Genomic DNA, 11,679 nt, shown 5'->3' with positions numbered 1-11,679 from the left:
TCCCCTGCACGACAGCGGCTGCTGAGTGAGGTTCCCAGGGCAGCTGCGGTCGCGGCTGCGGGTCTACAGTGTGGAAGGCTCTTGCTCGGCTGCAGCGGGAGCAGAGGGTGAGAGAGACTGATGGGAAAGAGAAGCAGCAAGAACATCTTGCAGATATCAGGCACCCTGAACCACACTCAAGAGAGATGTGTTTCCTGCCCTGGGAGAGCTCCAGCCAGTGTGGACATCAGATGAGTTCCAGTTGTAGAAGCATGTTATGGACCAAGGAGAATCCAGCAACTAATTGCAGAGGGACCTGTTTGGAGATTTGCTGCAAAGCTGATGGAGCTGGCGATTAAAGGCAACGTGGCATTTCTGTGTTGGTGTAAGATGAGCGCAACAACTGGGGAGTGTCGCGCTGGAGATTATATCTGAGGTGGGATGGGTGGCCACTCCTCTTCTGGGAGGAAAAAAAAAAAGTCTCCTGTCAAAGTTGGAGCTTCCAGCATAATTTAATCAGAGGAAACTAAGTTTGGGGGTGACTTCGGTTGTGTCTACACCTAAACAAGCAGATGTCTTTGTAACCTGTCTTTATTGCAGTATCTCTTCCCTACTTTTTCCTGATCATTTCGGTTGGTCTACATGGGGACCCTTTGGTAGGAAATCTTAGAGCAAATGATAAAAATCTTGATCCTCATGAAGACTAAAAAATACCAAGTATTATTGAGCTTCTACAATAAGCACAGCAGATAATGATGAGCAGCTCCTCGATTGCGTCCTCCCCAGCAGCAGAGTGGTAAGAGGCAAAGACAGCGGCAGTCCTGCTGCTGGGGTCTCAGGTTACAGCTCTGCCCTGGCCGTCCGTGAGAGACACTGTCAGAGGCAAAGTCAGGCCAATGACCAGCTGGTGCTTTTTGCTTTATTTTCCTAATGCTGCAGTCTGAGGAGCAGTGGTTACTTTTAAACGGTGGCTTGGGGACATGCATTAGGATCACCTGATGTGCTTGAGAAGAATGAGAAGTACTGAGTCCCTCTCCCAGGCGTGGTGAACTGGAATTTCCAGGATCTGCATTTTAAACTCTCTAAGAGATCTTAACCTGCCTGAAACCGCGGCAACTGCTGTCCCACAGGCTCCCCACTTATCTAGGGAAGGCCGTGTGGGGAATATCCAAACGACCTGGGAAGAGGTCTTGCAGGAGGTGAGTAGGGGAGGCAGGTGCAGGGGGCCATTTCCCACTGGGCCATTCCTGTGCCCTCCTTGCAGGTAGAGAATGGTCATTTTGGGGAAGTCTCAATCAATCTGAGGATGCTCTGTAAACCCCACTACCCATTGTTGCTGCTTGGCCTGACCTTTCCCAAGGCTATTATTCACCTTGATTCTGTAGGATCTTTTAGGCTGATAACTTCAAAAGCCAGAGATTACTCTCAACATTCTCCAACTTTCACATAGAGGTTTCCAGAACAACCTCAAGCCAGGGAAGCCGGCTGATTAAGAAGGTAGGCTCAGGCCAGCACGGTGGCTCACACCTATAATCCTAGCACTCTGGGGAGGACAAGGCAGGAGGATCGCTTGAGGTCAGGAGTTAGAGACCAGCCCAAGCAAGAGCAAGACCCCGTCTCTACTAAAAGGAGAAAAATTAGCTGGGCGTGGTGGCATGCCTGTCATCCTAGCTACTCGGGAGGCCGAGGCAGGAGAATTGCTTGAGCCAAGGAGTTTGAGGTTGCAGTAAGCTAATGATGACGCCACTGCGCTCTACCCAGGGCAACAGAGTGAGATTCTGCTGTCTCAGAAAAAAAACAAGGTAGGCTCTAGAATCTAGACACTAGAGGGCTGTGTGTACTTGGGCATCTCCTTGTGCCTCAGTTTCCTCATCTACACACCAGGTTTACCCCCAGGACTCACCTCACTGGGTAGCAAATGAGATAATCTGTACAAAGCTCTCAGCCACGTGCCTGGAACAGTATTAGTACATGATCCATATTAGCTCAAATGTACAACTAGTCAAAAATGCTGGGTGTCCCAGGGGGACGTACCAGTAGCACATCTGACTGACACAAGAGTCACCATGGGGGGAGGGGAAAAAGAAAGACTTATTCATTGGGAAGCAGCTGATCTTCTGCGCGGAGAACTCAAAGAGCCTGTGGTGCATGGTGTGTGGGAGGTGAGGGGGCGAGGGGGGCACTGCTGCTCAGAGCCCCTGCTTGTGCTGGGGTGGGAATCGTGTGTGACAGGAAAGGAAGAGAAAAGAAGGGAAGTGACAAACTGTGCATGTGTCTGTCATCATGGATGAGCAATAGAGATGATAAGAATCCTCCAAGGCTGCGTCATTAGAGAAAGAATAAAAAAGCTTATTATTAGGACGAAATTGATGCTCTGTGAAACCAGAGCTTTTAGAACAAAGAGAATCACACTGACGTGTTTTGCAGGCTGGGGAAGTGTTGTTTTATTAATGATCGGTTATGGGCGTTGGGGGTCTTTTGCTTTCTTTTGTTTTATTGTTTGGTTGCCCCGTGTTCTCCACCAGGCCCCAGGCTGAACCCCGAGGGGAGTCTACGAAACAGCCCTTGAAGGCAGGCGTGGGGAAGGGGGAGGATATCTTGTCACAGAAGGCAATTTGTATTTTGAAGGGCTTGATTTGAGCTGCTTAGAAAATACTTCAGAGGCAGATCTGCATAAGCTCATCATAAATTCAACCTTATACTTTTCAAAGGAGGCAGTTCAGGGCATGGAGAAGGGTGTAGACTCAGCTATCAGGCCTGGGTTCAAACAAGGTTCAAATTAAGGTGACTTACTGTATTACCTTCGGGAAATCACTCAACTCCTCTAAACCTCAGTTTCCCTATCTGCAAAATGGGGTTGAGATCACAACCAGCCTTAAGAGTTACTGTGAGAAACGAGACAAGCATGCACGGGTGGCGTAGAGCAAGCCCTCGGGCAAAAGGCACCTTCATCATCATCACCATTATCATCATCATCGTTGCTGTCGTTGTCATTGTCATTGTTGTCACTATGCCTAAGAAGTTATGGGAGCAACAATGAAAATCAACATAAAATCAAGAAGTTGCCTGACTTAAAATCACAGCAGCATTCAGGAAACACACAAATCGCCTGTTTCAACCCTCACAACAGTGGCAACCATAGGCAGATTTATTTTGTAAGTACCCTGTCCTTTTTGAAGAAGCAGTTATTTCCAGGGTGGAAAGCCTCCAGAATGCACATCTCCTTTTAAGACGCAGAACAGCGTTGTTGTGTCAGAACAGACAAATTCTTCACTGGGTTTGCGTGTTACTCCCACCCACCCCCAGCAACCAATTCCCAAGTCTCCTTTCTTCCCCAGAGTGGATCCCCAAGGCACACACAGCTCAAAAAGGAAAGCAATTCTCACTGGTCTTTCTCAGGTTCTCCTGTTTTTTAGACCCAAATATTTGAACTTTTGTGTCCCAGACTCCCCCGAGCTGGGGATCGCTGTGGGAATATTTCAGAAAGAGAAGTGTCAGAAGGAGAGTAACTGTGCAGAATACAGACAAGGACCACAATCCAAAAAAAAAAGAACACCTCCTCCCACTCACTCACTGAATCATTCCGTAAACACCGTCTGAATGTCTGCTGGGTGTCAGGTCCTGTGCTTGGGGCTGGATGACAAGGAGGAAAGAGCACAGTCCTTGATCTGGAAGTCCACAGCCTGGAAGGCAGACAGTGAGAAATGACCACAGGGGTGTCGAGGGAGAAGGGGCACCTAGCGCATCCTCAGGACTGGCCCAGTGACACCTTCCCATGAGATTATCAGCCTCGTGTCCTGTGGACCAGCCTCAGGAGCAGGTGGTGAACACTGAGGGATATCCCCAAATATTTTAATATCCCCCGTCCCTCACCTGCCTCAATGCCTGAACTCCCTCATGAGTCCTTATTATTCCAGAAGAAGGGAATGCCAGTACCCATGGAAACTGGTTGCCCTTTCTCAGTCCAATGCCAGTATCCCCAGGACACCTCGTTATCAGCCATGCGGAAACCCCTTTCCTTGATTCCTGTAACAGAACTTTACAGTTCACAAAACATTTTTGTGTTTATGATCTGATGGTCGGGCAGGCAACTTTGTCCCCATTTTACAGATGGGGAATCTAAAGGAGGAGCCTCACAGCTCAAAGCTAAAAGAGCTGGGACTTGAATCCATGTCTTTTGACTCCGAGTCCAGTGTTCAGCGAAACCAGGCAAAGAGCATCACTATTCCCTAGTACCTAAGACGTAAGTCACTCTTTCCTCTCTGAAGTAAATACGTTGTGGTTCTGATGGAGAAAATAGACTTGGACTAGAGTTCACATCTTACCCTGCATTCTTCAAAGAGCTCCACGGAAGGAGAGGCTGAGTTCTCACGTCCTTCAGTACTTGCAGCAGAGATGGTCTGGTCAAAGGGAGAGGTCAAGGTGTCAGGGAACAGCCGGTAATAGCTACCTGTTCTGGGTACTTCCCACATGTTCAGCACAGCGCAGCAAGCGAGCTTCAGCTACATCACCTGGGCGTCCCTACGTCTCACCTGCTCCTGCCTGTGTAACTGCAGTTCCCTCCCACCCCCACTACTTAGGGATTTCCCCCCACCCAGAGGGAGAACTTAGAAACAAGTCCCCTTGTGCTCTTCATTAATATTCACTGCCCACCCACATGCCCCTGTGGGAATTATCTTGTCATCCCCATGGATGCTGTGGCCTCCATCGAATCACTGTCTTCCTGCCTGGGATGCCGCCTTCTGGGACCTCAAACCCTTGGATGGCAAACAGACCTGGGTTCCCTTCTGCTCTCACTGCACTCCTAACACCGTGTGTGAGCCCTTTCCCCAACTCCGCATTGCATTCTGCCACCTTGGCCTCTGAGCTACTAGGTCTCTCACGTCACCCGGGGAGAGGAGAACCTGTAGCTTACGGCTCTCACCCCTGCTCCACAGGGACTGAGCATCTGCTCTTGGAGTCAGGCGGGGGCAGACCCCTCCTAGAACTTGCACCGTCCCTGTCTGTCCATTTACTTTCCCCAGACCCTACACCGAAGGCCCCTCCCTTCTCTTGCAGCGCAAAGCCACGTGAACAAAATCAGGGGCCGTGGAGAATCTGGGCCCCCAAAACCAACTGAACATTGCTGAATAATTCTGGGAACGTGACGGCCCAGGGAGGGCATGCAAAAGTTGGTGTCAATAACAAACTCCTAAAAATCGCACAGTACCTATAGTTATTATTTACTGAGACCTTGCATGCATATCAAATCAACCCTCACCAGCACCTTTTGAAATAAGTATTATTACTGCCTTCGATTTAGATGAGAAAATGATGGTCACTTGCTGAGGTCCCATTCTCCAAGCTAAGAAGTGAAGAGATGACCGCAGAACCTAGACCCTTAACCCTAACGCAATGCTGAGCCCCAGCCTTGCCCACGCTGGCTGTGTTAGAAGGATTCACAGATCCTGGTACCATTTCTTATGACTCCATTGCTCTGAGAAACACTGACAAAGGAGGGTGTAAGTACTGGGTGGGTGGGAGGGAGGAGAAGAAGCTGTTAATTTTAGATCTGTAATTCAGACTGCTCATTAGGTGGCAGAGGTGTCACCCTACCCCTTATCTTTGCCATCTGCCTTCTAAAATAAAGAGTCAGGGCCTATGATTTCATCAGTGGGAAGAGCCATCCTTTACATACTTAAAGACCCTGGGGATGATGGGGCCAAAGAGGTCACCAAAGAAGGTTCTGGCCTGCCTGGAGAAGTCTCCTGTCATTTTCCCCAATCTTCCTAAAACCTGCCCTCAACACCTAGAGTCTTAAGCAGTAGGAGAATTGGGACCTGGTCATCTGGGCCCCTCATTCCTGTATCTGGGTCACTCAGATGTCTTCAGCAGCAATGCCCTAAGCCTAAGGACACTAAATTCCTCCTCCTCACTGTTTATATTAGTTCTACGTAAATTGAAAATCAAGCATTTATTGGCATAGCCAAAATAAGGACCCTAATTAGAATTGTAGCCAGATGGGGATGTCTATATTACTCCTGCTCCAAAATATACAGGGTAGCTTAGTATTTTGAGTAAAGAAAGGATACAAAGAGTAGCTTACATCCACGTGGTGTTTACCATGTGCCAGGCACTGTTCTCTAGGTGTGGTCCTGAACCACTGAGTCAAGGTCACCTGGATAGAAATTAATGGTCCCCGTCCAGACTTACAGAATCAGAAATCCCAGGGACTGGCTCAGCGATCTGTGTTCTAATGAGCTCTTCAAGTGATTCTGATGCATTCTGAAGTTTGAGAACTCTTCCCTTACTGCATTAAATCTCACAATGACTGCAAGTTACAGGAACTGTCGGGCACTATTGTTTCCATTTTATAGAGAAGGAACCTAAATCTCCAAAATATTAAGTGGCTTGTCCAAAGTGAATAGCAACACCAGGATTGGAATGCAGGTCATTCTGCTACTCAAGTTCCCTCTTCCCTAAACATGTGTTTCCCTACTGGTAAAAACCAAGCATGACAGAGAGTCAGGGAGACAAATGACTATCCCTATGGAAACCAATAAAATGTAGCTTCAGTGCAGGTTTGGGAAGAACATAAACATTTATTGAACACAAGTTGTGTGCCAGTCATCATGTGCTATTGTCTAAATGTGTTCTCCCAAAATTCATATGTTGAAATCCTAACCTCCAGGGGGATGGTGTTAGGAGGTGGGGGCCTTTGGAGGGTGATTAGGTTAGGAGGGCAGATCCCTCATGAATGGGATTAGTGCCCTTATAAAAGAGGCCTGAGAGAGACCTCTCGCCCCTTTTGCCACATGAGGAAGGAGGGAGAAGATGCTCTCACCAGACACTGAATCTGCCAGCCAGTTGAGCTTGGACTTCCCAGCCTCCACAGCCGTGAGCAATAAATTTCTGCTATTTATAAGGTCCTCAGTTTGGGGCATTTGTTATAGCAGCCCCAAAACACTAAACTACTCTAAATAAATATCTTATCTCATTTAATTTTCACAAAAACCCTATGCCTGGTGGAAACCAGATCAGGTAGGTAAGCAACTTTCCCAAGCTCTCAAAGCTAAGTAAGTTGCAGGACAGAATCTGAATCCTGCTTAGTTTGTCCCCAAGATCCTCAAAGCCTCTCTGGGGCACATTTACACATTCAGCAGATACATGTGTTCTCATGGCAAAAAGGCCAGGAAACCAAGGATGAACGCGTATGTAGCAGCACATGAGGTCACCCTGCTCCAGGGCTGAAAATCCACCTCTCCAGCAACTGTGGGACTTCGACAGCGTTGGCAGTTACCGCAGTCCGCCCCTCCCTCCCCTCCCTTCTTCCCTCTCAAAAACCACTGACTTTCCCCTTTCTCCCTGTGAGACAGGGAAGACAAGTTCTTACCAAATTGAACATGTTGATTCTCTTCCTATTAACTGAGTATTGACCTACCTTTCTGGGGAAGCAAGGCCCTTAGTGGGTAATGATGCCAGAAATGGGACCAATTGCCAGTTGGAAACGCAGCAATATGCAATGAGGATTATCATAATGTTATGAATGCCTTTAACCAGCTCCTCTCACAAAACACATCCACACCCTTGAAACTGGCTTGGGATTTACCAGCAACCTTCCAAATCGATGGCTTAATTAGCTCACAGGCTGTGTATGACATGTCATGAAATGTCTCTAAAATCAAGTAGCAAGGGAAGGTACAAAACATGGCTATGTTTTCATACTAACTACAGTTTCCCAGCCATCATTTTGCAGATTTTATTTCCTAAAAAATAAGTTGCTATTTCTTTTCACTTAAAGACACAGTATTTTTAAACCTTGATTCATAGATTCAAGGAGACATAAAGTGAAAACTCCGGGTGAAAATATTTATTGACATCCATATACAAACAGACCCCAGATCTAAAGGAAATCTCCGTCACTCCCTACTTAAAACTCGTCACTGGCTCTCAGTCGCTTTTAGGATGTCCCAGCCTGCTTTGCCAAGCACTTTGCGGTCAGGTGGCTGCCCACGCTGACACTCCTGCCACACACCCTCTGCCCGGGTCAGGCAGGGTAAAGACAGTTCCCACAAGGTCCCAGGTCCTCCCATCCTTCATGTCTTTGCACCTGCTGGGCTCTCAGCCTGGAATCTCCCCTCCGTTTCTTTACCAGGCTGACTTTTTTTACTTATGCCTTGAAACTCTGCCCAGGTGCCGCCTCTTCAGGGAAGTCATCTCTGATCTCCAGAGGGGGTTCCCAAGACACCATGTAACACTGGTCTGTGATGGTCTATTTGCTTCTGTGCCGCCTCCAAAGCTGGGAGCTCCATGAAAACATCTCAGTGTTGTCAGGGCTCAGCACAGGGCCAGGCACATAGTAAGCACTCACAACATCGTTCTTGAATGAATGAGTGAAGGAAACGATGAATTATGACCATGTAGGTGTTCATTTTCCCCACAGGCTCTGGGTTCACCATGGATATGAGAGATGTAATTGTTCCTTCCCAATTCCCTTAAAAAGCTGCTTCCACCCAAGGGACTCATATGGTCCAACATGGCCAGAAACATCTAGGTTGCAGAAACCCTAGTCCAAAATATTATCTAGATGAGCCCAGCAGTGTCTACCAAGCTCAAGATTCTTGAGATCGGTAATAAAACCAAATCTAGACCAAACTCCTGTAACTAGTTTCAGTCTGGAGTGGTTTGGAAACTCACTTTTCTTCAGATCTTTCTAATATACGTTCAGTATAAGTGTGTTCTATGTATAAGTATGTTTTTGTGGGTTTTTAATTATAAAAGCAGTACATGCATTGCAGAAACCTCAAACATAAAGCAATGTATGAAGTAGACAGTAGAAGGCTATACCTTGATTTTGGCTGACAATGTGACTCTCCAGAGATAGCCCCTGCTAGGAGTATTTTAGGGCCTGGTATGCAATGAGCCTGCAAGACAAATCCGGCTCACAGATGACCACATACAATGTGTTTTTTAAAATATTTCTATCAGTTGCCTCAAAATAATAATCAAGAGGTTTCACGTAACTGAGATACTTTCATGGAGCTCCCACCTTTGGAGGTGACAGAGAAGTAAATAGACCACCACAAACCAGCATAAAAAGTACTGTGATTTCCAACTTTTCTTGGAAAATCTAAATATCTACCACCCTGTTAGCAATGATTTGCTCAAGTTGAGTGGTGTCCATTGCTTAACATGAGGCATGCTCTCAAAGTTATCACAGTCCCCGCCTGACCCATTTACAAAGCCAGTCTGGTCCTCATATGCATTTGAGATTACAGTCGCTGATGTATATCCTTATAAAATCCTTCTATAATATTATGAGTGTTATGAGCACTGTCTATAATCTTCTTTTTTTCATTATATCCATGTATATACGACTTTACCTCTGTATTCTTCTGTATGACTACATCATGGTGTATATCACCAATCCCTTCCTGATGGATATTTAGGTTAGCTCCATTTATTTTCCACTACAAACAATGTAACAGTGAATGCCCTTGTATATATATCTTTGCATATTTTGTATTTCTCATGGAAGAACTTCTCCATGTAGAATTACTGAGTGAAAAGGAACGCACGCTTAAAATTTTGATAGATGATGCCAAAATGCTGAAGTTGGTTTAGAATCCAAGCCATGCTTTAGCTCCAAGCAGAAGGCAAGACGTGGTTGAGGTTGGACAGTGGTATGGAGAGATGAACGGCCCACCATCTGAGCCTTCTCTTCCAGCAACCATATTCCTATACTCCTAGTCTCCCCACAGTGATTGCCACAAAGGTAATATAGTTCTCCATTTGTTACTGAAAGCCAGAGGAATTTTTTAATCCAAATGTATTGACTAGTCTTTATTTAATTTGTTGGTATTTCTCATTATTTTATCTAAAAAAAAAAATACTCTTTCTATTTCAGGCTTATTTCCCTGCCCGTTTCTTATAGATTATCCTGATGTTACTGGGAAAAGGCTGTTTATGTTTCCAAGGTTTGAACTCTACTGAATAGAATGAAAAATAAAAGTCTGGGATCAAAATTGCAATAAGGTCTTAATTTAAATAGCCTCTTTTTTATATGATAAGTGTGACAAATGAGATGATGTGAAGTTAAGAGTGCAGGCTGCCTGGGTTTTCAGTCCTGAGTTCCCCACGCACTAGCTGGGACAAAACAACCTCTCTAAGCCTCTGCGTCCCCATCTGTAAGATGAGGGTAATAACAGGGTTATGGTTCTTTGCACAGAATCTGGTTACAAAACAACGTTAATTGTTATTATTTATTCTAGCATAATAGCCAACTCCACCCCTTCTTAAAGCTCTACAGGGCACTGAAATGCCCAAGACCACGTAAGCCTCTGGGCAGCCGCTCTGTGAGTTGACAGTCATGCAATGGCCAAATCAGAATAAATAACTGCTTCAGGAAAAGAAGCCAGGAGTTGGGCTCAGTTTTACACTGTACTTTAGATGCAACACGACTGATACGAGGCCTGATAAGGGGATGATAGTTAACCCTTACTGAGCACTTACTCCCGTCACACTCTTTGAAGCATTTTATAAGCATCATCTCAGTGTATGCTCACAGTAATCCTACAGAGTAAGTGCTATTATTACCATCCCTGTTTTGCAGACGAGAAAACCAGGTACAGAGTGTATGAGGACCTTGCTCTAGGTCACACTCTTATTTAATAAGATGGCGCAGGCCATCTGACTCCAGAGCTTATGCTCATAACTCTGTATTAGTTAGAAACAATGTCAGAAAGAGATAAACTATAGCTAAGAAGAAGAGTTCAGATATTGCCAACTACTATCTTTTGAGCACCTTCTATGCACCAGACACTGTTCTAAGTGCTACCACCCCCTATTAGGAAATTTATTCCATATGACAAGCCTGATAAATACGTATTACTTATCGTATTTTAATGGACAGGGCTTAGAGCTTTAAAACAGACTGGGTCACAGAGCTGTTAGTGGTAGAGCTGAGTTTCCAAAGCATGTCTCCACATTCCAAGTCCCCAAATTTCTCCCTCGGAATGCAATGAGAGTTCCAAACACAAATGAGTCACCCTTATCACTCCCCAAATATTTATTAAGCACTTACTTGTGTCAGGCATAAATTAACAGCACCGACATGGTTTCTGCACCATGGGATGTAGACTGTGTAGAAGAGAGAGACAATTTATAAGGACAAGTGGGTAAATAACAGATAATATCATACAATTAATATATAATCAACACCATCACAGGGCCCCCTGAAAAATGTCTCATTGATTTGACAAATGCTATTTACAGTCAGTTATAGAAAAATAATTCTAATTCTTAAGAAACAAAAGAGGAACACATTTGTTTCTCATGTATTTCATATTATCCTGGAAGGCCTTATCCATAAAGAGAGACATCTAGGACTAATCAGAGCATTTGGGGAATTACTGAATTTTGCAACTTTCCCACTGGGTGATCAAAAGTACAAGGCTGTGGTTACCCAACACCCCAGGCAAATTGTCTGCTTCTGCACAGACCTGCCCTGAGTTTAATAAGAACTAAAGTTGCATCCCGCTCATGGTTTTAAATCAAAACATTCGCTGATTTCATCAGAAAGGAAATAGTAAAGGAAGAGGAAGAAGACAGGTTGGGATAAAATGACTGACCACAGCCCTTTTCTTTTGTAAGGCACAGTATCTGCTATGGATTAACATTTACTTACAGCACTTTCAGAGCTTTGCAATTTATTTATTTTTT

Source organism: Propithecus coquereli, unplaced genomic scaffold (assembly GCF_000956105.1).
Source record: "Propithecus coquereli isolate 6110/MARCELLA unplaced genomic scaffold, Pcoq_1.0 Scaffold58, whole genome shotgun sequence".
NCBI classification, from domain to species: domain Eukaryota; kingdom Metazoa; phylum Chordata; class Mammalia; order Primates; family Indriidae; genus Propithecus; species Propithecus coquereli.
Note: the sequence above shows the minus strand (reverse complement) of the source record.